At 41.1% G+C, this 25,442-nt stretch overlaps 1 protein-coding gene across 1 annotated transcript in view; it reads right to left on the bottom strand.

The window, feature by feature from the left end:
* The window catches only part of kcnj6 (potassium inwardly rectifying channel subfamily J member 6), a 127,698-nt gene extending 102,520 nt beyond the window's left edge, over nt 1–25,178 (bottom strand). The window contains exon 1 of the mRNA XM_043701344.1: nt 24,710–25,178. The gene's annotated coding sequence lies outside the window, so the exon portion shown is untranslated. The remainder of the gene's footprint in view (nt 1–24,709) is intronic.
* Between the last annotated feature and the right edge of the window lie 264 nt (nt 25,179–25,442).

Raw genomic sequence — 25,442 nt, 5'->3', positions numbered from 1 at the left:
CCATGTGATCAAAACAACTGCTGGAAGTATTCCAATTGTGCCTAAGCATATTTAAGACCAGAAGAACAAAACAAAATTTATTTTGCTATCTGAGAACATTCCCACCACAAGAAAGTTCTCTCAGATATTTGGTATATGTTTTGGGGCCCTGAGCATAGCGCTAGTTATTAGTTATGTCACCAAGTGCACTTTTTACTTACAAGTCATGGAATCCATTGAGATTTTGAAGAAGGTAACGATTGCTTGATGCTGACAAAGTGCATTGTCTATTTTAACTAGTCCTGCATCTCTTCTCACTGTAAACCTTGACCTAGCCAAACATTGTGAATTATAGAGGGCCACAATAAATAGAAGCTATTCACAATAATTCGTGATCTATTAATACTTCTTGCTGTCTTTTCAAGGTGCCGTATCTGATATTGCTCACATATTACAAATGTCACCTTCACTTACTTCCTTTTGTTTAAATATCAAAAATAATGATATTGCCATCTTTCTCTGGTCCCAGAATACAATCGCTATCTTTTTGCACAGCATGCAAATTTTAAAAGGCTGTCTGCCATCACTGTAGATTATTGGCGTTAATTTAGGCATAATAGTTTGCATTGAATGTCCAAGCTGCATAGAGGCAAAGAAAGTGCTGAGAGGTAAGAGGTAGGCTTAGAGATGGGACTGAATGCTTGGTTAAAAAGTTGGAATTGAAACTATTCTTGAAGAAGAGAAAGAAGAAGCAAGATGGAGATATTTACAGAGGGAATTTGAGTGTGAGACTAAGACAGCTGAAGACTGTATTGTTGATGGAGTGAAGCGTTGGGCAAATGTACAGCACACCAGAGTTATAGGATAAAGAATAGAGGATGATTGGTGCAAAGACAACAGCAGGTGAAACTATGAAGGTATTTGTAAACGAGGAAAATTAATGGTCAAGATGAAATCTTGGAGTACTGGCACATTAATCTCGTGTTCAGGAAAATAAGTCATTGGTAAAGATACACTTTTACATTGAGAGAATTTGGCACATAAAGTGAGTTAGCACCATGTGATCACATATGTTTTTTTAGATTACTTACAGTGTGGAAACAGGCCCTTCGGCCCAACAAGTCCACAATGACCCTCTGAAGAGCAACCCACCTAGGCCCATTCCCCTACATCTAACACTACGAGCAATTTAGCATGGCCAATTCACCTAAACGGCACATTTTTGTGGGAGGAAACCGGAGCACCCGAAGGAAACCCACGCAGACACAGGGAGAACGTACAAACTTTATACAGACAGTTGCCTGAGGCGGGAATTGAACCCAGGTCTCTGGCACTGTGAGGCAGCAGTGCTAACCACTGTGCCACCGTGCTGCCCCATGATGCATTTGAAGAGGACAATGGGGATATGTCCCAGATATAGTCAAAAAATATATAGTTGGTCATTTTGATTGTGTGCTGCAAAGAGGGTAGAAACTAAATTGAAGGTAGTTTGAACAAGGTATTCTGATGTGAGCATTAAAGAATCATAGCGTCCTATAGTGGGGAAGCAGGCTATTCAGCCCATCGAGTTCACACTGACCCATTGAAGGGCATCCCACCTGGACCTACTTCCCTACCTTTCCCATGGCTAATCCACTTAGCCTGAATATCCTTGGACATAATTGCAATTTAGCATGGCCAATCCACCCAACTTGCACATCTTTGGACCATGGGAGGAAACCAGAGCATCTGGAGGAAAGCCGCATAAACACAGGATGAATATGCAAACTCCACACAGACTGTCGCTTGAGGGTGGAATCAAACCCAAGTCCCTGGTGCTGTGAGGCAGCACTGCTACTCACTGAGCCACTGTGCCACCCCCAGTTGGGTGGCAAGGTCAAGGACATGAAAGGGGAAAGCATCATTTCATATGGGCTGGCACATGGAGAAGATCAAAAGTTTGCAAGGCAACCCAAGAGTGCTAGGCAAACAAACATTTCTCTCCAACCCTGACCCTGCAAACTTTGGAGGAGTTAAAGCCAAGATATTTGTTGGCAAATGTACTTGGATTTCTCAACTGCACATTTTCAATTACAATTTTAATTGTTCTGATCTCATGACAATAACCTGGCACCGTTTCCTTTGCCACAGTTGGAAATAACCATGATGCCATCTTCGCTTGTGGGTTGCAATCATACAATCAACGCATTATGCTTCAAGTTTGGCCTCAAGGGCAATTAGATATGGGCAATAAATGTTAGCCTTGCTGGAAAAATGTCCCATTTCTATTTAGTTTATTCAGCATTGTAGAATATTCTTTGAACCATTCACAGCTGTCTCCCACATTGCTTTTACAATAACAATACTGGTTTGCCTCTGTCACCTTATCTTGTCACATCATCTTGTGTTTGAGCCTTGGGAACAAGCACTAAAGGATTGTTTGACTGCTGGAGGAGGCAGCACAGACAGGATTAATCTGGGCCTTCCCAATTGGTGCACTTACAAACATCCCTGCAGGATTCACTGGATAGAAATCTGGAATGGGGTTTATTTTGTCACTCGTGATACTGACTTCTTGTAACCAGTGAAATGGAATGGTCTAATCCAATCAGAACAGGTGGAACATTTTTACACCTTGCTCAATATTATTTGCCACAGTTTTTTATTGAAATGCAAAGCTAGCAAGATACCCAATTTGTCAAAAAGCAAGTAAGTTTGAAATGTCCTCCAAACATTATGAATGACATTAATTAGTGTAACGTCAATAAATTCTGGTGCATTAACCAAGGGTTAACAGAGTAGTACTTGGAAGTTTACAAAGGAAAGATGTTTTATACCGGATTTTACTGATTTAAGCATGCACTCGTTTTATTGCACATTCTATGGGGAATCATCAAGTAATGCAGTGGATTAATAATGACGTGGTGCAAACCGTGAAATAGTCTGGGGGAGACCTGAATGTAGCAATCTTGCTGAAAAATGCTGCCATCCAGACAAAAAGGTCTATTTCACAGATGAGGAAATGCAAACCTTGCTTGAAGGAATGGAGAAGGAGCAGAAGATGCCCATTGGGGTAAACAGACATGACCTGAAGGAATTCTTTGTATAACAAGCATGGAAACAAAAAGCAGAAAGTATTAGCACTGCTTCTACACCTTGAGGTCATTTAACAAGTAGAAGAAAATCTCTGATTTGAGAGCTATGGTTAGATAACAATGTGGCCATGCCCTAACTTGCACCTGTCCTGTTCATAACCCATTGTGCTCACAGACTTCCATTGGTTCTCAGTTCACAATGCCTCATATTTAAAATTCTCAGCCTTGTGCTCAAATCCATCTGTGGCCTTGTCCCTCAATATGTGTGTGATCTCATTCAACCCGACATTCTCTGGGATGTCTGAACTACTCGAATTCTAGCCCCTTATGTATCCCTTATTTTCACTGCCCTACAACATGGTAGACTTGTCTCCAGCTGCCTCGGCCCAAAGCTCTGCAATAGCCTCATTGCACCTCTTGTCCCCTCTATCTCACTTCCCCTCTTTGTCACCTAACAATTTGTACAAGCTGGTGGTCATTGGCATTAATATCCCCTTATGAAGCTCCATGCCAAATTTTTGTTTTATTCACCCATGGAATGTGAGTACTGTTGGCTGGGCCATCACTTACTGCCTATTCCTGACTCTGTTGAGAAGGCGGTGGTGAGTTGCCTTCTTGAAACCAGTAAAACGGAAGGGGATAATCCAGTCGGAACAGCTGGTGGTGAGGTGCTGTCCACTTGGTGTAGGGAGGCACACAATTAGATTAGATTAGATTACTTACAGTGTGGAAACAAGCCCTTCGGCCCAACAAGTCCACACCGCCTCGCCGAAGCGCAACCCACCCATACCCCTACATTTACCCCTTACCTAACACTACGGGCAATTTAGCATGGCCAATTCACCTGACCTGCACATTTTTGGACTGTGGGAGGAAACCGGAGCACCCGGAGGAAACCCACGCAGACACGGGGAGAACGTGCAAACTCCACACAGTCAGTCGCCTGAGGCGGGAATTGAACCCGAGTCTCTGGCGCTGTGAGGCAGCAGTGCTAACCACTGTGCCACCGTGCTGCCCACAAATGTTATTAGGTAGAGAATTCCAGTGTTTTGATACAATGACACTGAACGAACAGCAATGTATTTCCAAGCCAGGATGTTGAATGACTTGGAGAACTTGCAGGTGATTGTATCCCCATGTAGCTCTAAATGGCAGAGATCATTTTTGCAGGGTACTTGCCAATGAGCTTTGCGGAATTTCTGCGGAAATGCATGTTGTTGATGGTATGTTTTGCTGCTCCTGAGTGTTGGTAATGGAAGGAGTGAATGTTTGTGGATGTGTTGCCAACCAAGTAGGCTATTTTTGTTATGAACCAGGCCAGACCCCTTAAAACATTTCAAGAAGGTAGCCCAGACTCTAACTTTGCTAGTTGTTTTAAGCTGGTGTAAAGGGGATATTCTCGGAGATAATCAGTTGGTCTAATCACTTGGTTTTAAACAAAACAGAATTTATTTACAAGATTGCTGAATGAAACATAAACAACAGCAAACAGAATACCAAATAAGTTATCCTATCCAAAAACCCAACAAACTCTCCCAACTTAATGATGCTGTTCCAAATACTTGCAACAATCCTCATAAACACCCCTTGGCTCAAAAGGTAAAACCAAACACAGTTCTTACAGGACAGAAATCAGACAGATACTACCAGCCTGGACCTGCTTCTTTGGGTCCCGCAGCCTTTCTTCACACTACTGCTAAAACCAAACCAGAGAAGCTGAGCTGGGAGAACTGGCCACACTCCTTTCATTGCACAAGTGTCTTCTTAAAACTTGAAAGCCTGTTGCCTGAACCAGTATCTGTTAGCTATTATCAGCTTGGTCCTAAAACCCTTCACCTCCCGACTTCCCAGAGTCTGTGTTGTTTATAACCTCTCTGAAAAAAAGGCCAAAGACTGTATACATTTGTTAAAGGAGCAGCTTCATCACACTTTGACCTGGATGATGTCAAGTTTCTTGAGTGTCTATGCAAATGCATAATGTTCTCTCTTTTAACTCTTCCCACCTTTCCTAGTGGATCATAGAAAACTGTACAAGAATGCTGCCATAACAGTGCCAAGGGGTACTTTGTATGAATCTCAATTTGCTCATTCTACTTACAATTGCCAAGTGCTTACATCGACTTGCATGTGCAGCAATGATTTTTAAAGATGGATTCACACAAAGAAACAGATTTTAACTTTGTAAGAAAATGCAAAATTGGTGATAATAAGTCAGAGTCTATTTCACATCTATTGGAGTCAGGCAGGAATGATGCAAATTGAGCTGTTGATTCATCATTATTCATCTTGATTTATCTCACCAATTCAAGATTATCTCATCGGAATCTTAATCATTGAAAGTACTAAGAACCTCTGTCCGTATCTGATTCACTTGTCTGCACTTCAGTTGAGTAAAATTCCAATCTGGGGGCAGGGACCTTTAAAAATTTAATCTGTGCATCTTAAAGTTAAGATGCCTCTAGATCTGTGGGGTATTTGCAAAGGTCTGTGCTCTCTGTTCTAATCTTCTGCTTGCAAGATGAGATGGAGGATGATCAAAGGAAGCAGATTCGCTCACTCCCTGTGCACTCTCAAAAGGAGCCTAGAAAATGTGGACCCAGACAGCATCAAGAAATGAGGGAGAATGAAACTGGAGGCATTTCCTGACTAAATGATTTGGATCATGTAATTCTTATCACATCATATCCCACTGAGATACGACCACACAGGCAGATATCACAACTTCAATAAGCTCCAGGGAGTTTCATTCAATGGGAATAATCCTTTTATCGATGTTTGAGGTGACATGTTAACATTTGTCTCCTTTTCCATTTGAAATGGATACACAAAGTGCTGCCACTCTCAATGTGGTTGCAGAATTCTACCTCTTATCCTACATTCTATCGCCATCTCTGTCAGGTACCAGCACATCTGATTTAGAATGATACAGCACAGATGGAGGCCATTTAGCCTATTATAATTGTGTTAACCCTTTGAAAACAAAAGCACCCAATTAATCCCACTACCAAAATGATCATTCCAGAATAACAACAGAAATTACTGAACAAACTGAACAGGTCTAGCAACATCTTAGTGTCCAATACAACTTTTGTTTTGATTAGATTCCCTACAGTGTGGAAACAGGCCCTTCGGCCCAACAAGTCCTCACCGACCCTCTGAAGAGTAGCCCACACAGACCCATTTCCCTCTGACTAATGCATCTAAACACTATGGGCAATTTAGAATGGCCAATTCACTTGGCCTGCACATCTTTGGACTGTGGGAGGAAACCGGACCACCCGGACGAAATCCATGCAGACATGGGGAGAATGTGCAAACTCCACACAGACAGTCGCCCAAGGCTGGAATCAAACTTGGGTCCCTGGCACTGTGAGGCAGCAGTGCTAACCACTGAGCCACTGTGACGCCCATTGGACTGTTTTGGACTGTTTCTTCAGATGATACCAGAACAACCGAGTTTCTCCAGCATTTTCAATTTTTATTTCATCCTTCTGACATCCAGTCTTTTACTTTAATTTCTTCACATTTTGTTTCAGAGATGATTCACTCGCTGGGAAGCACTTTGAAGTTGTGCCAGCCACTATGTCAATACAAGTATATCTTTCACAGCCCTGCAAATGTTTTTCCTTTTCAAGTATTTCCTGCACATTTAGGGGGGTTGACAGCTAGGTTGCTGGCTGAGTCACAAGAAACTGGTGGGTGACAACTGAAAATCAGTCTCATTATGTGAAGGTTGAATGCCATACTACTGTAGTGCCTGGGCATTTAGGACCTCTTCATCTAGTGCAGTTAGAATCCCAATTGCTGACATGATTCATTAAAAATTATTTGCCCAAAGGATTATAGAAAACACTAATTAGATGTTACACTACTATACGATGGCAAAGTCAGGATTTATGCACAGATTTGCACCTTTCTGCTGATTAGCATTACATAAACTTGCCTTGAATCTCTAAATGAGACATCTGCAGGTTTATGGAGCAGGTTTATTTGAGCTCCTCATATCCACTCTCTCTGAGAATGTACAGTGCTCTGATTCTGGTAAATGACAATGTGTTGCAAGATACTTTGGTACTGGCGGACCATGAGGACAGGATCAGAGGACATGGCACTTGAGGTCCTGACAGAGGAGGTGACTGATGTCCTGTACTAGCAGTGTACCTGCAGGAGTCCATCATGCTATCCAACCCCTCCCTCCCATTACTAGCCCTGACCAAGGGGAATCACTAGCAAGACACCCATGGATAATATCCACTAAGGCTCAATAGCATAATACTTGCATTTGCTTTCAGGTAAAACCCTCAGTTCCCACCAACTAAATGTTGGTGGAATGAGGCTAACACCACGAGAAAGTATCCCACAGAATCTCCCAAAATGTATCACAGAGGATCTTTACAGCCGCAGGTGAACATGACATTGTGGCTATCCCCTGGAATGTCAAGTGACTGTTTAAATCATGCTTGACATTCCCATTATTACACATAAAAACCCAAAGAACTGCGGATGCTGTAAATCAGTAACAAAAATAAAAATTGCTAGAAAGCTCAACAGGTCTGGTAGCACTTGTGCAGAGAAATCAGAGTTAACATTTCAGGTCGAATGACCCTTCCTCAGATTGTCAATTCTGAGGAAGGGTCACTCGACCTGAAACAATAACTCTGATTTCTCTGCACAGGTGCTGCCAGATCTGCTAAACGTTTCCAGCAATTTTTGTTTTTGTTTCACACCATGTTTATTCCTAATCAGTTGAATGACATTAGGTGAGGGCATTATGACAAACACTGACCATGAAAATGTCAGGCGCTTTAAGTAGCAGTTCTCTGGGTGACCATTCCAAGTGAAAATTTCAACTGCTTTAACAAAGTAGGGTCTTCTTATTAATGCAGTCTAAATTGGCATTTCAACTTAAAATCTATCCTAGCTGCACAGGGTGGGGGGGCATATTGGGGTGGAATCTTCAGACCCCGAGTGTGCTGCCTGGAATTGTCCTGAATCTGTCCCTGAGAGAGATCCTGCCAGGTCTTGTGAGATATATGAAGCAGTCTGTGACCTGCTTGTGTGCTCATGGATGAACAATTCTCTGCACTGCAGTCAGCCATGGAGGAGATGACTATTTCAGTGGCTTCTGTGTGGAACCCTTAATGATGCAGATCATAGGCACAGCAGGAGCTTTGTAGATGAATGCTCACACTGATGCTGTAAGTCTTTTCACTCAAAACTTAAAGATGCCTTCTTAACTTGCTACAACATGCTGAGAGAATCAAATAAAGTGAGCTTTCAGGCAGAAGTTTTGTGGAACTTGGTTTCACACAATGCAGTTGCTGAAAACCACAATTTTATTTGTGGTGGATGAAGATGGGTGGCATTCGGTACAAAGCCACATAGAACAAATCAATGCAAGAGACATTTTACCTATCATCAGCTCTTTGAAGGTGCAAACAAATTGGTCTCATCTGCTCTTTCCCCACATCCCTACAAATGATTATTTTAAAAAATTATTTGTCCAATTGATCTTTTAAGAGTTTGCTAAAGATTATCAAATCTACTTCCACCAGTCTTTAAAGTAACACATTCTTGATTGCCACAACTTACTGTATAAAACATATTTTCATCTCCCCAACCCTCCAGCTTTTTGCCAATGATCTGAAATCTGTGTTTATAATAATTGGTATTTGGTCCATCAGGGTACATGTGTAAGAATGTGAGTTAAGGCCTGCAGGCCACAATATGGCTGACCCATCACAGAACACATCACATGGAGGCCAAGAATGATCAGACACCTAAGCTAGAAAACGAGTGAGTGTGCTTGGTCCTTTTTGAATGTAGCTGGTGTAACGTACTCACTATCGCACAGCGCAAGCACAAATAAGAAGCAATGTAACAAGATGTGCTGGGATTATTCACTCAGCAAACAATGTGAATAAATATCCTTCAGTTGGTCTCGACACAGTCCTCCTAATGTATGCAAACCGGTCTAACAGTACATCCAAGCAGGGCCCTCCTGTGGCACAGTGGTAGTGTCCCTAAACTGGGAGACTTGGGTTCAAGCCCCACCCTCTCCAGAGGTGTGTAATAACATCCCTGACCAGGTTAGTTTGGGAAAAACAGGTTAAATAAGAGCAACTTATCCAACTTATCCAAGACCACAATAGAAGGCAAAAGAAGGCCTGGGCTCAGAGGGCACTATGGGCACACAACTCAGCCAGGAGCTTCTGTGGGGAAAGCCCATTGAGGCTTTCATGCCAGGTTAATGTAATGGCAAGGTCTGGGGTTGGAAGAAACCAGGAAAAAAACCCAGAGAAATAAACAATAAGGGAGGAAACCATTCAGCCCTTGACACTATTTCTGTGTTTTAAAATTCAGGCTTAATTTCTCAACTCTAATCTTCTTTTCTCTATATGCCTCAAGATCCCCACTCTCAATTACATGCACAACTCCCCTTTAAAATTTATGCTAGAAATCAACTTTGACCACTTATTCAAGTAGACCAGCACAGATCCCATATATCTCCTTTGGATCTACTGCTGATGACTCTAAATGGGAACTCATTCACAAGGCAGAACAGTTTTCCTCTATCTAAATTTCTCTGTCAAAATTTCTCAATATCTTGATTGTTAATTAGTATTTTAGTGTTGGAAATGACTCTTGTACCATCCACCCTGTTGCCACCCCCCACCTCCCCCTCCACACACACAACTTGAATGGTATGAGACCTGATGAAGGAGGATATGATGCATAAAATAACAAACAGTACCTGGAACATGCTCAATCTGTAATGGGGAGTTCAACTGATTCTATCATTTTTTTAAGGAAGGCAGTAAAATTTGTTTCCAATAATCCAAGTTCAAGTGATCTTTAACTCTGATCTTGATGTTAAAGCCTGTGAAGTTATTAATATGGTATGGTGTAATTGTATTATTGTCACAGGAAATAAGTCATCAAAACCTGGAAGATGGTGCCTTAGATCAGTTTAAATTGCTAAGATTAAAATTATTGAAAATTTGTAACAAATGTGCCATATAGGCTTGGAAACTGTGACGTTGGCAGAAATGAAATTATTGTTAGTTTTGTGAAAGTGGGAGAACAGAGAAGCAGCTTGTAACTGATCAAAAACTTGGTGATGCGGCCAAAAGCCAAGTAGCCAATTGCAAGCTTCGATGAGATATGCTCAGCCTATCTGGACCTGGTCAGAAATCACATGACACTGGGTTATAGTCCAACAGATTTATTTGAAACTGCAAGATTTCAGAGGCCCCACTCTTTCCTCAGACAGCCAGTGACAGAGAATACATTGGATACTGAATTTATAAGTGAAAGATCAAAGAGTCATACAACTTATGCAAATATATTGAACAAACCTAATCAGTTCGAATGGAGGGGCAGATTTCGAATGATGAATATGTGAATCCCAGAATTTCTTTCAAGTCACCACCCAAGATAACTTCAGGTTTTATCAGGATAAGGGTGACACCTAATTTTCAGACAATGCATTTTTGGGGTGAGGCCATGTTTCAAGTGTGTTTGTATCTCAGTCTGGAGTCAGACTGGTTTTATTTTCAAAGTACGAATTTATAAAATGCCATGTTGACTGCCTGCCCACAGATTGTGTGCTTTTTTTAACAAAATAGAATGTATCTGCAAATACAAATCTGCAGATTATAAATTCTGTGTTTGACATTTTCTCTCTTACTAGTTGCCTGAGGAAGGAACAGCGCTCTGAAAGCTTGCAGTTTCAAATAAACATGTTGGACTATAACCCGATGTCGTGTGATTTTTGACTTTGAACACCCCAGTCCAACGCCAGCTAGCTTAGCTCAGGATGAAGTAATCTTACCAACTACTTAGAGACTAAGGTTGAACCAAGCTCTTGAAATCACTGTGGGATAAACAAAGACAAACTCAGCCCTAAAATTAACATCTTATCAACATCTCATTCATGTGTGAAGAATTCTGCATACACTATATTTTATTTACATCTTTTCTGGATGTTTCACACATTGGGGTGAAAGTAAACTGTAGGTTATCCAACTTTAAAATGAACACAGTGACACCAGACATTGGAATGTACAAGTGAAATGGATTTCAAGAAACCAGATTTTGGGCATGAGAGAAAGAAAACCATAGATAAGTAATGGGCAGTACTGTAAGAATGATTCTCTATTTCCTTTTCAACATTTTGAAAGCCAGCATTCATTATAGAACAATCAGAGAAATATCCATTCATCAAGGACTTGACAGGTTTTGTTACTGCTGAGGATACATGACATCAACTAACTAACCTGGTCTCAACTACAAAAACTCAAATACTCTTTAAGAACATTTTAAACTGCGCACTATTTATCTTCCTATTATACCCAATACTCTTCTTTTTATACATTATACCAGTGTTTGCGTTAGATCTTACAATTTATTATTTTTCAAGGGGGTTAATGAATAATGCATTTCTCTTTCTTTCATTCAAAACAACCTCATAATTTGGCTCCTTAATTTTGACTCATACAATATTTTAATTGAAATATAGCTGCATGCTAAAAGGTATTATAAATATTTATTGCAACTGACTGAAGGGGTGTGAAAAAGGGGAACCTATTTCCCCTCCTCACCTGGTTGTAACAGTGTTTTGGTTTATGAATATTAGTAATTCTCTATGGTTCTGAACCACTTGATTCACATACCTGCTAATGCTTTATGGATTTGAGTAAATGGATGCTGAGGTCTTTCTGCTTACCTACACTTTAGAAAATTGTGTCATTTATGGACTCTCTCTTCACTTTTTAAAATGACTTGATGGGCTGAATGGCCTCCTTAATAACTTGAATACATACAGGGCAAGGAGGAGCAGAAATGTCCCTCTGGGGATAATAACAAGGTTTATAGCTCTCTTGCACTGAGATTCAAATTACCCTCCCCCCTGAAAAATAGATAAAACAAAAACAGGTACACATGATGTGTAACGCAGGCAACAATAATAGTTAACAGAATACAAGCTCAGAGCTCTAGAGAAGTAGACGTTTGCTTGGTAAATTCTATAATAACTTTCAGCAATCTAAATTATTAACTAACTAATGTAATTCATTAAAAGCTTTTTCTTCAACAAGTATTAATATGCCAACAATTACAGTTACTGCAGTGTGACGTAATAGATAGTACATGCTTTGAAAATTTAGAATATGAATTGATTCCCTATGGTTTGGCCTATTGGCAAAATTCCTTTATTTTTGCAAATAAGTCAGTTTGCCTCTTTCTCCTTGATTCTATATTCTACTCTCTCTCTCTTACTATTTTCTACTTCTGCTTTCTCCTCCTTTCTTCCACCTGTCTGACTGTTGCACTCTTTATCTTGTGAGTTTTTTTAGGATCAAGAATCTTACATCCTAGTTTTTCTGATTCCCATTCCCAGTTTTGGTGAAGCTCGGTTTACCTCCATTGAGTTAAGAGCAAAGATAAATGAATAACCCATCACCAGGAGGTTTTTAAGAGTGAGTTTGAAACTGATCATAAAGTTCCAGAAATATTTATATTTTGGAATTTTGACTATGGTGCACTGATACTGCCATCTGAGCTTAAACCCAGAAAGAGGAACCACCTAAATGAGAAGCGAGCACCCATAGCAGAGCTCTGGTACTGTGAAAGACAGGGAACGAAAGAGAACAACATTACCAGCTCAAAGATTATAGTTGGCCAATACGTGCCTGTTTTGTCAACAGCATCTTCATCCTTTGGATAAATATAACACAAGGAAACAAGAAGCAGAAAGAACAGTTTTTCCCAATCGTTCTTCACTGTTTGGGTGAAGATTTGTAGCTCGGGTGCTCGTTGTTGTGGTTCTGTTTGCCGGAAATTTTTGTTGCAAACGTTTCGTCCCCTGTCTAGGTGACATCCTCAGTGCTGGGGAGCCTCCTGTGAAGCGCTTCTGTGTTGTTTCCTCCGGCATTTATAGTGGCCTGTCCCTGCCGCTTCCCTATATAGTGTTTTGTGCAGTCCTTGCATGGGATTTTGTACACTACATTAGTTTTGCTCATGCTGGGTATCGCGTCCTTCGTTCTGGTGAGTTGTTGTCTGAGGGTGGCTGTTGGTTTGTGTGCTGTTATAAGTCCTAGTGGTCGCAGTAGTCTGGCTGTCAGTTCTGAAACTTTCAGTGAAATAACTTGACAGATGCTGGTATGCCATCACCAAGTCATCCTTTATTTACATGCAGAGCGTTCTTGACACCGGTCCAACTCCCTCAGAGCCAGGTCTCAGAGTGACCAAGTTGTCTGGCACTCCTGTTTATATGTGTCAGCCAGGACTCCCTGATTGGACCAGATTAACAGCTCCAATCACGGAACTCACATTCTATGAGAATATCCTTTATTGTCACGTGCATTCAACATTATATACAGTGAAAAGTGTGTACCGTCGCTTGGACATAAGCATCATTCACAGGATAAAAAAAAACTTTAAAGAGAGTCCAGCTTTTCCTTCTCTGCGGCTACAGCATAAGTCCGCGAGAGTGCACTCTGGACTACATCAGCCCACACCACGCTGCTAAGAGAATTTCTTCTCTAGGCTACACTAGCCCACTCCATACCACTGTCAGGAGCCAACTCCACATGGAAGCGAGAGTCCTGCTCCAGGCTTCACAGGCCGACTGACCACCTCTGCAGCCATGCTGCCTCTGAAAATGCCACCGCCACTCCAGAGCCAATCAAAACCACCACCTGCTGAAGAGCTCTTTTTATCCGGTAGGTTTGAGGAACAAAAGAAGAATGGGTAGAAGGACAAAGGAAGAAAGAAAAATGCAGATGAGGACAACAAACCCAGGCACAGGAGCCCGAACGCTGCCTACTCCACTGCTGCCATCTTGAGATAAGGTCCACCTGGCTGATGTTGTGACAATCATTACACACAGCATCTTTGATCTAGCTGAGCTGAGTATTGGCTGTGGTGCTGTCAAGAATTAAGACCAGAACAGCTCAATATTCTGGATTTTGACTAGCATGGTGATGTTTGAATGATTGAAAACTGGCATTTTCTTTCTGTGAATTATCAAATTCTTCATGCAATGACTATGTGCCAACATTAGTTATTGTATCTATGGTCAAGTGGGTGAGGAGGAACTGGCTTGGTGAGTACACCTCACAGAATCTTAATTGAGTAGAATTGGTAACCAAATGAGACATAACGTCACAAAGACTAATTTTAGATCTGATTCATCTCTGGTGCTGTGGTTCAGAGATGTGCTTGGTGCCTGTTCTTCGACAGTAGTTAATGGGGGAATGTGATGAGTTGAAGATATGGCTGGATTGAAAGGATAGCAGTCCGAAGGAAAATGGACTCCATGATACTGACACAAGGGCCTTGTGATTCTTAATGACAATTCACCAGCAAGTTACACCAAGTCATCCAGGCTTCTTCAACAGCACCTTCCAAAAATGCGATCTCTGCCATTTATAACTATGAGGGCAGTCAATGCACTTCTGAAAATTCCCCTCCAAGACAGACACCATCCTCACATGGAACTACTTATGGAATGTTTCCCTTCCTGAAGTGATGTGAGCAATGTCGAGAAAGTTGGAGAAAATGGTGTCAATGAAAGAATTGGAAGCTTGACATTGACAAAAAGTTTCCCAACTTTCCCCTTAAGCTCTAATCAGTGAATTCAGAATCTCATTCTTGAGCCATCAATATTTTATTTCAATGCATTTGTATCTCACTTTTAGCCCAGTTTGCTTCATTTCTATGTCCCTTCTAATTTTCCTCTCCTTTTCCAAGAAATTAGATGGTGCAAATTCCTGATTCCATGCACTTCTATCTTTTAGTCACGGAAGTCGTCATTCACAAGCCACCAGCCTCACCACATCATCATGCTTGTCTTCATACCAACTGTCACAGCACTTCAACAACTGACCTCGGAGCTCAGGGACACTTACATCTTGCATATCCCTACCAGGTTGCGTTGTGCACTGGGGACACACTCATCTCATAAATCCAATCGAATGTCAATGGGGATATTTCCCTATCCCCAGGAGCCTTTGGGGATATCCTTGAGGTATTTCCTCTGCCTTTTTGGAAGCTTACTTTGCCGCATCAAAGGCCTGAGTAGAGTGCTTGTTTCAGCAGCCTCGTGTTAGGTGTAGAAACAATACAGCCCAGCTGTTATTATTGTGATGCTGAGGCTGTTGGCCTGAACAAGAGTGTAGGTAAACCTATCCTGCTGGTGGAGTCACAGGATCTTGCAGAAGAAGTGTTCTCCAGTGATATGAGGTGCAGTCAGCACCCAATGGAAGGAGCATTTTAACAATCTCCTTAATAGGAAATCCACCCTCAATGTCAGTGTCCTTGATTCAATCCTACAGTGTGGTACTCGCCCCATCTCAATGTAACTTCAACCCAGCATAAAGTAGAAAAGGGTATTTGATAAGTACAACTCACCATCAGGAGCTAATTAAATCTCCACTGAAGCACTAAGATATGGCAAAGAAGCATTATTAGTGTAACTGCATGACCTGTCTCCCTAACCTGGAAGGAGGAGAGCATTGCCAAGCGAGCTTAGTCACCTTCAAGAAAAGTGACAAGTATTACTGCAGTAACTGCAGAGGAATTTCCCTACAGTAACAGATGTTGACCCTCTCAGCCTAGTTGTGGGAAAATTTCTCCTGCAGTGACACAAAGGGTTGGCTTGAGTATGATGAAAGCTAATGCAAGAGGTAATGAAGGGAAGTCCACATTTGAGATGTTGGAGGCTTTCAAAGATAGGTTAAAGATAGTGCGGGATAGGGATGTTCCGTTGAAGGCAAAGGATAGGAAGGGCAAGATTCGTGAACCGTGGATGACAGGGAAGCATACATAAGGTCTGGGCAACTAAGAACAGAACTGACCTGGAAGAATATCAGAAGAGTCTTAAACGAGGAATCAAGTGCACTAAAAGGGGTCATGAAATAGCTGTAGCGAGCAGAATTAAGGAGAATCCCAAAGCATTTTATTCTTACATAAGAAGCAAGTGGATAACTAGAGAAAGGATTGGTCCACTAAAGGATAACGAAGGAAGGCTGTGTATCGAACCTGAGAGAATGGGTGAGACTCTGAATGATTACTTCGCATCAGTGTTCATTGAGGAGAGGAACATGATGAATCTTGAGATTAGAGATAGAAGCTTGATTAGTCTGGATCACATTGACATAAGTGGGGAAGACGTGTTGGGTAGGCTAGAGGTTATTAAGGTCGACAAACCCCCAGGACCGATGGGATCTATCCCAGATTGCTGAGGTAGGCGAGAGAGGAAATAGCTGGGGCCCTCACAGATATCTTTGTAGCATTCTTAAATACGGGTGAGGTGCCGGAGGACTGGAGGGTTGCTCATGTTGTCCCCCTGTACAAGAAAGGTAGTAGGGATATTCCAGGTAACTACAGACCAGTGAGCCTGACATTAGTGATGGGAAAGTTGCTGGAGAAGGTACTGAGGGATAGAATCTATTTATATTTAGAAAAGAATGGGCTTATCAGTGATAGGCAACATGGTTTTGTACAGGGGAGATCGTGCCTTACCAACTTAAGAGAGTTCTTCGAGGAAGTGAACAAGTTGTGAGATGAAGGAAGGGCTGTTGATGTCATATCCATGGACTTTAGTAAGGCGTTTGATAAGGTTCCCCATGGTAGACTAATGGAGAAAGTGAAGTCACATGGTGTGCAGGGTGTTCTAGCTAGGTGGATAAAGAACTGGTTGAGCAACAGGAGACAGAGTCGTAGATGAAGGGAGTTTCTCGAAATGGAGAAACGTGACCAGTGGTGTTCCAGAGGGATCAGTGTTGGGGCCACTGTTGTTTGTAGTATACATAAATGATTTAGAAGAGGGCACTGTTGGTATGATCAGCAAGTTTGCAGATGACACAAAGATTGGTCGAGTAGCAGAAAGCATAAGGGACTGTCAGAGAATACAGGAGGATATAGATAGACTGGAGAGTTGGGCGGAAAAGAGGCAGAGGGTTTTCAATCCAGACAAATGTGAGGTGATGCATTTAGGCCAAGTTTAATTCTAGAGCAAATTATACAATGAACAGAAGAGCCTTGGGAAAAGTTGATGGGCAGAGAGATCTGGGAGGGCAGGTCCATTGTACCCTGAAGGTTGCTGCACAGGTGGATATCGAGTGGTCAAGAAGGCATATAGTCTGTTTGCCTTCATTGGACGGGGTATTGAGTATAAGAGCTGGCAGGTCATGTTAAAATTGTACAAGACATTGGTTCGGCCGCATTTAGAACACTGTGTACAGTTCTGGTCACCATATTACCAAAAGGATGTGGATGCTTTGGAGAGGGTGCAGAGAAGGTTTACAAGGATGTTGCCTGGTATGGAAGGTGCTAGTTATGAAGAGATGTTGAGTAGGTTAGGTTTGTTTTCATTAGAAAAAAGGAGATTGAGGGGGGACCTGATTGAGGTTTACAAAATCATGAAGGGTATAGACAAGTGGATAGAGACAAGCTTTTTCCCAGGGTGAAGGATTCAATAATGACAGGTCACGCTTTCAAGGTGAGAGGTGGAAAGTTTAAGGGAGATACACACAGCAAGTACTTCACACAGAGGGTGGTGGGCATTTGAAACGCGTTGCCATCAGAGGTGATAGAGGCAGGCATTTAAGATGCATCTGGACAAATGCATGAGTAGGTGGGGAGCAGAGGGATACAGGTGCTTAAGGATTGACTGACAGGTTTAGACAGTACATTTGGATCGGCTCAGGCTTGGAGACCAAAGGGCCTGTTCCTGGGCTGTAAATTTTCTTTGTTCTTCTTTGTTCTATTAATAGAGATGCTCAACCAGGAGAGGGGATGAAGTGTGCTCAGTAAGTGAGTAAGTCGCACAGAGGGCAGGAAGGGTTACTCGTTTGGGACGATGAGGTAGCTGAAAATCATTGAGTGGGCATGATGTATTCAACAAGAAAAGTTCTAGTCCAAGAACCTTAATGAGTTAGAATAATAGGATGCGTGTGTGTGTGTGTGAGTGTGTGAGAGAGAGATAGAGTGTGTGAGAGAGAATTACCCATTTGGTACATAGAATGGCTATGCTGTATATCCATGACAAGCACTGATTTGGACTGTTACCTTGGTCAAACCCATTTGTGTCTGGTGATATGGCCCTCTTCTCCAGCCTCACCCTCTTCTCCAGCCATCCATACACCTACATCTCCAGAATCCCAACAGTGGAATGCATTGCCAGCTTGTCTTTATGGGCCATGTCTTCAGTTAAGGAACACAGTTTAAGGACTTACAGCATCTGAAATGATGTGCAGCTGGACATTATGTATGATGCCAGTGATATGACGTGAATGCTGGAAGGTCCCTGCAGTGATGAACACTTCTCCAGCTGTACAATTCCTCAAGGCGGGCACTGTAGTGCCTGGGTGCACAACTGATGAGGTGAAGAGTAAATTATTGCATAATCAAAATTGCTCTGAGCTATGGCAGACAGGGTGCTATGAATCTCACTAGACAAAATAGTAACTAAAATAGGAAAATTTAGACTCATTTCTATCCTTCCATATTGCTAGATCGTAACATTGAAAAGCTTCCCGCTTCTACCAACTTGTTCTAGTATCTACCTTCAAGAGCTCAGTGACACTATTTTGTTAATGCTCCTGTGAAGTATGTTAGACCGTCTCACTATATTAAAAATGCCAAATAAATGCAAGTTGTTGTTCCTAATAAAATGCCAAATTAGCCATTTTAACCTGAGTTCTAAATTAATTCTGTGTTAAGTAGCCTTTTTAGTACTCAGCATATGCCCATATTTTCTATTTTATACTCACAGATTATTCCCCTAGCAATGAATGTTCAAATATAGAAGTTTACCTTCAAGATAATATTGTTGATAAATTAATCATTCTCTCCTGTATTTTGGACCTGAGAGACATGAGCTACACTCTTTGTTATCATGAGGCTGGGAGAATAATGTTGTCAAAATGATAAGCATTTCTGAATATATCATAAGCATCTTGTTAATGATATGCATTAAATGTTTTAAGACAAAATTGATAATTTTAATAATTATATAATGAATGATTCATACCAAGGAATTGATTAGATGGGTTTGGATGAGTTTCAAGATTGAAAGACAATGTTTCCTGCAGCTTATTAGATTTGAGATCACAGAGTCATAGAATCACTAAAGCATTAGAGTGCAGAAAGAGGCCATTCAGCCCATCATGCCTGCAGCAACTTGTTAAATGAGTAACATGATCTGGTGCAAATTTCCTGCTTTCTTTCCAAGGCCTTACATTACTTTTATCCAAATAATCATTCAATGCCCTCTTGAATGCCTCAATTGAATTTGCTTTTAACACACTTCCAGGCATGGCCATACCCTAACTGTTCACTGAGTAAAAAGATTTTGCCTCATTCATTCTTGCTTCTTTTGCAGATCACTTTAAATTTATGCCCTCTTGTTGTTGTCCCTTTTATAAGTGGGAACAATTTCTTCCTACCTGCTCTATTCAGTCCATTCATGGTTTTGAAAACCTCTACAATCTCTTAGCCACCTTCTTTCCAAGGTGAACAGTCCATTTTAAAAATCTATCCTCATAACCATCCTAGAACTATTCTTACAAATAGCTTCTAAATTCTCTCCAATGTGTTCACATCCTTCCTATAATGCAGCATCCAGAACTGTATACAATGCTGGCTGATATCTAACAAGTGCCTAATATAGTAATCGTCCAGTATGTCACTATTACCTTTTATGTGCACTGGTATAGATTGTTTGCTCCATGCATTGTCTATTCTTCATGAACATGATCTAAGCTAGCTTGTGAAATTGGCAGATGTGAAATACTATTAAAGATAAAAGTAACACCATTTGTGAAGTGTTTTCATTGGGTGACTAGTAATATTAATGTTAAATTTTAGAGAAGAGCTAGAGAAATGCATTGATAACAAAAACAATAGAAAACCTTGCTATATATAGAACTGCAATGAAACCTCTGAAAGCACCTCAAATTCACTGAATTGTTCTGGAGCAAGTGAATGTTGCTATGTAGACAGCTTCAACAGAAACATTGCAAAATATAAAGAGAACAATAGTTTTAAAACTAGCGAGAATTTAAATGGCAATCATACTCTGGATTCTCAGCCTTGAGGTTAATTGATGTCATCCATACATGCATTTAGAAGAAAGAAACTAATAAATGGAAACAGTATAAAATTAAATAATAATCCATTGACAAATTGATCTCAAAGACACAACAACAAGAAAAAATGCTTGCATTTAAATTGTGCCTTTTCCTGTAATAGAAAAATGTTACAGTGGTTTTCATTGGTCCATTGATTCTATGTCAACGACATCCCATTAACAACAATGAAACAAGTGCCTTGTTAATATATTATATTTTGGTGATGTTTAAAGTGGGGCACTGCTGACCAGGAGATCAGGAATATTCCCTGCTCTTCTTCAAATCGGGTCATAAAATTTTGACATTTAAAATTTAAAATTCAATTAAAATTGCCACCGAGAATGCAGCAAAAGCTAATTGTAAACTGATGTTTTAGCCTCGGAAGAAAGACTTGAGCTTATGAAAGTAACCCAATGGTGCTTTGTGAAATAGAGACATTGTCATTATTTGGGGAATATGTTGGCCAATTTGAGCACAAAAAGCACCCACAAACAGAACTTTGCTTATGAATGGATAATCCGATTCAATAGTATTAACTAACGGATAAATATTCACCATAATGTTGAGAGTACTCTTGGCATGTTCTTCAAAACTGTTGTGGGATCTTTATGCCGAGCTGAGAATGAAGGTAGTTTAATGTGAAATTGGAAAAAACTGCTCCTTTGACTCTATTAATTGCTCAGTATTGCAATGAAGTAAAAGTGTAATTATTTTTCAAAGATCTTGGAGTGGGACTTGAAACCATGCTAAATCAGTGAGGTCTGCTGAAGCTTGCAAAATTTGGGATTCATGTAATATGTCAGAAGTAAATTTAGTTAAAATGCTGCACTTGACAACACATGTTACAAAATGGTTGCGTAGTAATGGCTGCCCTTTCTGTCCATGTGTGGGACAGAAATAAACTCAGTAGGTCGTACTTTATAACACATTACTGTACATCATGCACACCTCCTAAAATAACTTTCTTGAACTGCTGAATGCTCACGATTTCAGTGCATTTTGGGAACATCCTGGAAAAGTTGAGATGCCATTAAAGTGCAGAGAGAAGAAAAGAAATAACATTAGGAGAATAGTTTTTCCAGAATAAATTCTGAATCCACTACGCAACACGAACCCTTCAATACCTCAGTCAGCAATGTACAAACCTTTCTAACTGGCAGTTTTGATTACAATAATAGGAAAATGCCCCACTGCTTCCATCTGGTGCTCTGTCAAAGGACAGCATTATGAACACAAGAGTAGCATCATGCCTTTGGACTTATGTGAGGTGTCTAATTTTGAAATGTCTATATTTAATCTACTTCTGGGCCTCTATCTTTTCAATTTTCTTCTTTCATCTCATCTGTTTCTGTTTAAATTGGATGGACCCAATTTTTCTTGAATATGTAAACTGAATGCACAATATGGATCTAGAGAGTAGGATGTTGACTTTAGAACTTGACAGAATATCACACCTTGATCCCATTCTTTCCCATTTTTGACATACAGTGAACACATTTTTGTGTATTTGCATTTGCTAGTTATGAGATGTCAGTGATGTGAGATGAAAGATTTGCTCACTTTTTACAATCACTGTCAACATTGACTGTTCTCAGATCACAAGAGATTCAAAACAATGTAATTTACATTTAAATTGCACTAATCCTCAATTTCCAGAATAGCACCCTCTACTGTACTAGTGAATGAAAATTGATAAATTAGGTCCAGATAATGTGCTTTTCTCTGTTCTGGACCGGCAATGCTTGGAATTTCAGCGAGAGCATTGATCCAAAAAGATGCAAATGTTTCTGAGGGTATCTGGCAATCGTGTAGTCGGAGATTGGCCGAAGGAAGCTGGAAAGAAACTGGAAATTGTACTTAGCTGAAAAGGGCACTCCTCAAAATAACAACAAAACAACCTGAGTTTTCAGCACTGCAAAAAGATTCCAGTGTTCAAAGTGGAATCATGAAATGTATATGCAAATAGAGTCTGCTGAGTTTCCTTAAAGGGACCAAATATAACATCTGAGATGAATTTCTTCTGTTCTTGCAGTGTGCCAATGCTGTGCAGAAAAAAAAAACGGGCTGTAGATGTCTGTGTGAGTTAATGGGTTATCACACATTCATATTGACAGGGTTTCTAGAAGGGATCAAGATTAGAATGGTGCTGGGAAAGCACAGCAGGTCAGGCAGCATCCCAGGAGCAGAAAAATTGATGTTTCAGGCAAAAGGCCTTCATCAGGAGTGAGGCTGGGAGCCTCCGGGATGGAGACATTAAATGAGCATTTCTTTTCTTTTTTTTGTGCCAAACTACCACTGCAGCCCCTTTATCTGCTGGTTTGATGGTGAGGTTGGAAATGGAGCAGAGGGTGTGGAGAGCTGCGCGTTGTGATGGTGAGAGGTTGGAGTGGGGGAGGAGAGTAGACAGGTGGAGGCAGTTAATGTCTCAGGGGCTGCTCCTCTGATGCTGCCTGACCTGCTGTGCTTTTCCAGCACTACTCTAATCTTGACTGTGATCTCCTGCATTTCCAGTCCTCACTTTCGCCTTTCTAGAAGGGGTGTCAAGTTTCTTTTTGAAAAATCAAATAAATGAAACTCATGCTTAAATGAGTTTGTCATAGATGGCATTGAATTTCCAACACGAACAGGCTGCTGAGGCAGCTGGGCTGTGCTGACATTTACGCTTCACAAAAGCTTCCTCCTCGAGCTCACTAATTCTATCTCCACATTAATCGGTCCTTTTAGTTTCCCATCGCCAGTCTACGTGTTTACAAAAAGAATACAGGAGGGATTGGCTTCATAAAAAAAAACTCAAAAACTGCTTATAATGGTCTATCAATAATGCAGTTTGATTTGTAATATTTAGTCAGGAAAATAGAATTGTCTCTCCAGCCATGAAATGTCGACCAAAAGTATTTTGAATTATTGGCCTTTAAATTCGATTTTTTTTAAAAAAAATGTGATTGTCAAGACAAGCTGACACCAGTGAATAAATCATTACAACGAAGCTTTAATTTACGCAAGCTTAACCTAACAGTGAGTAGTCGTGGTCCAAATGCACCATGTTCCTTATCGTTTGTTACGTAATTCCTCACAGGGCCTGATTTCAACCCAAGGAGCTGCTTCCACCCGCCGCTCTGTGAAGCTTATTTATCTGTTTCACATATGTCACTCTCTCTGGAAACAGAAAGGTCACTGGTGCCTGACCACTGAGTGTCACATACCAACTCGAATTGCCAAAACAAAATTGTGATGATCAACACGAATCATTTTGGGGGAAATTGGTCGGAAGTGCTTTTTTTTATTTTGGAAAGTGTTTAAATTATTTAAACATACAATTCACTATTCGCCTTTCCAACACAAACTCCCCCATTCTGGAGGAACATCTATTCACAGATTTCACTGACGCGGCACAGATTCTGATTCTCTCTCTCTCCTACACACACAGTGGATAAAGTGAATCAAAATTCGGATTCCCCGAGCTGTCCATCCCCTTTTTAAAACTGGCAATATATTTGGGGACGTATGAGTCCTATTTTTGACTGTGTATGTATGTGTATGGTTGTGTGGAGGCGGTGGGAGTGGGGGGGAGGGGGGTGGTCTGCAGTGTTTAAAAGACATGCTGGGCTGGTTTGAAAATTTTCCTTGAAGTTTACATGGAAAGTCTCTGGGGAAGCGAGGAAACGGGTCTCAAGAAACTTTCAATGTCTAAATAGAAATTGAATTATCGATTGAGTGTGTCTCTTTGGTAGCACTTCATTAGTTTGCGTCAATTACAGTCTCACACACGCATACTAGGACTGAAACAGACCCATTCACTTCCCCCCAGCGCCCCCCAAACCCTGTGTGTGTGTGTGTGTGGGGGGGGGGGGGGGGAGGAGTGCTGAAAGCGCTGTCCTTGGTGCTGATTCTGAGACTGTAGCCATGGAGACACTCGGCAGGTCTGACCAAAGAGGGAAGCTCTCTATTAGCACAGACCCAACAATACTTCGATCACGCTCCGTCTGCGTATAATAAACTCTGCCATATTCTCTCCCCTTAAACGCACACGCACCACAATGAATAAATACCGCTATTCTTCTTATCTTGCGAGCTGTAACCCGGGTCAAAATGGTTTGGAGCTGGCATCATCCAAGTAGCGTTTTATGGGGAAACGTGACTGACCTTTACCTCAACCATAGATTGTAAATGTCCCCTCCCTCCCATAAAAAAAACTTATATTGGGAATCAGTACTTTGATTGAAAAGGGAGCTCAGCATCAAATTTATAGAAAATATAAATTATTAAACTTGTTTTTTTTCCTCATTATGTAATTTGTTAATATCTATGTTTCTTGCTGATCCCTGTTCGTTTGATAAAACACTATCAAGTCACCGGAGGTAAACTAATGTAAAATTTGACTCGAATTTCAAACATTTTGTCTATTTAATAAAATATTGTTTCGAATATTCATGATCATTACCCCATCCCCTACCCTTTCCTTCATTCTATCTCAATTTTTTAAAAATGAATTGGAGTTTGCAAAGGTTGTCGACTCACCAAAATAAAATCAGGAGAAATTCACATCACAGCTAATGGTCTGCAGCGTGAGCAGTCCCAGGCATTCGATCAGCATCACCAGCGAAAGGGAATAGGAGGAACCCTTGTTGGTTCGGTAGCATGGGAGGGTATGCGAGGAGTTTGGGTGGGAGAGGGAGCTGCCGGGGATCCAACAGAGAAAGAGAGGGAAGGGAAAAATAATCAGCAAACGCAACCGGGCGGAGAAGTGAATGCCCACGTAAAGGAAACGTCATTAAAGCCGCAGCTTAAATGAAATCTTTCCAGTTTCAAATGGGCAGAATCTTCCTAAATATTACTGGCCACAGCGCCATGTGCTGGAACAGGCGAGGACCTCATCTGGATTACACAAGAGAGCGGCAGATCGTAAAAACAATGGAGTTAAGAGGATAAGTCGACATTCTTAAAGAGGGAACGCGTGTAGTTGGGCGAATATCAGTTTCCCAGGTGGGACCCGGTTAGTTCAGTTGGACCGCATGGCTAGAGTGAGGCGTATAATTAAAGCGACAGTGTAGATTCAACCTTCATACTGGCTAAGGTATCTTATGATCCTGCCTCCTCACCTAATCCCACTCATGTTGAGTGGTTACCGTCAAGATATATCTAATCAAATGACTCTCTCTGCAATGGGTAAAGATGCTTGTAGTCCTCTGTGGGCTATGGCTCCTTACTTTCAAGTGTCAGAGTATTCACACAGCCTGGGTTTCATATCAAT

The sequence above is a fragment of the Chiloscyllium plagiosum genome, chromosome 12, assembly GCF_004010195.1.
Source record: "Chiloscyllium plagiosum isolate BGI_BamShark_2017 chromosome 12, ASM401019v2, whole genome shotgun sequence".
NCBI classification, from domain to species: domain Eukaryota; kingdom Metazoa; phylum Chordata; class Chondrichthyes; order Orectolobiformes; family Hemiscylliidae; genus Chiloscyllium; species Chiloscyllium plagiosum.
Note: the sequence above shows the minus strand (reverse complement) of the source record. Positions and strands in the feature narration are given on the sequence as shown.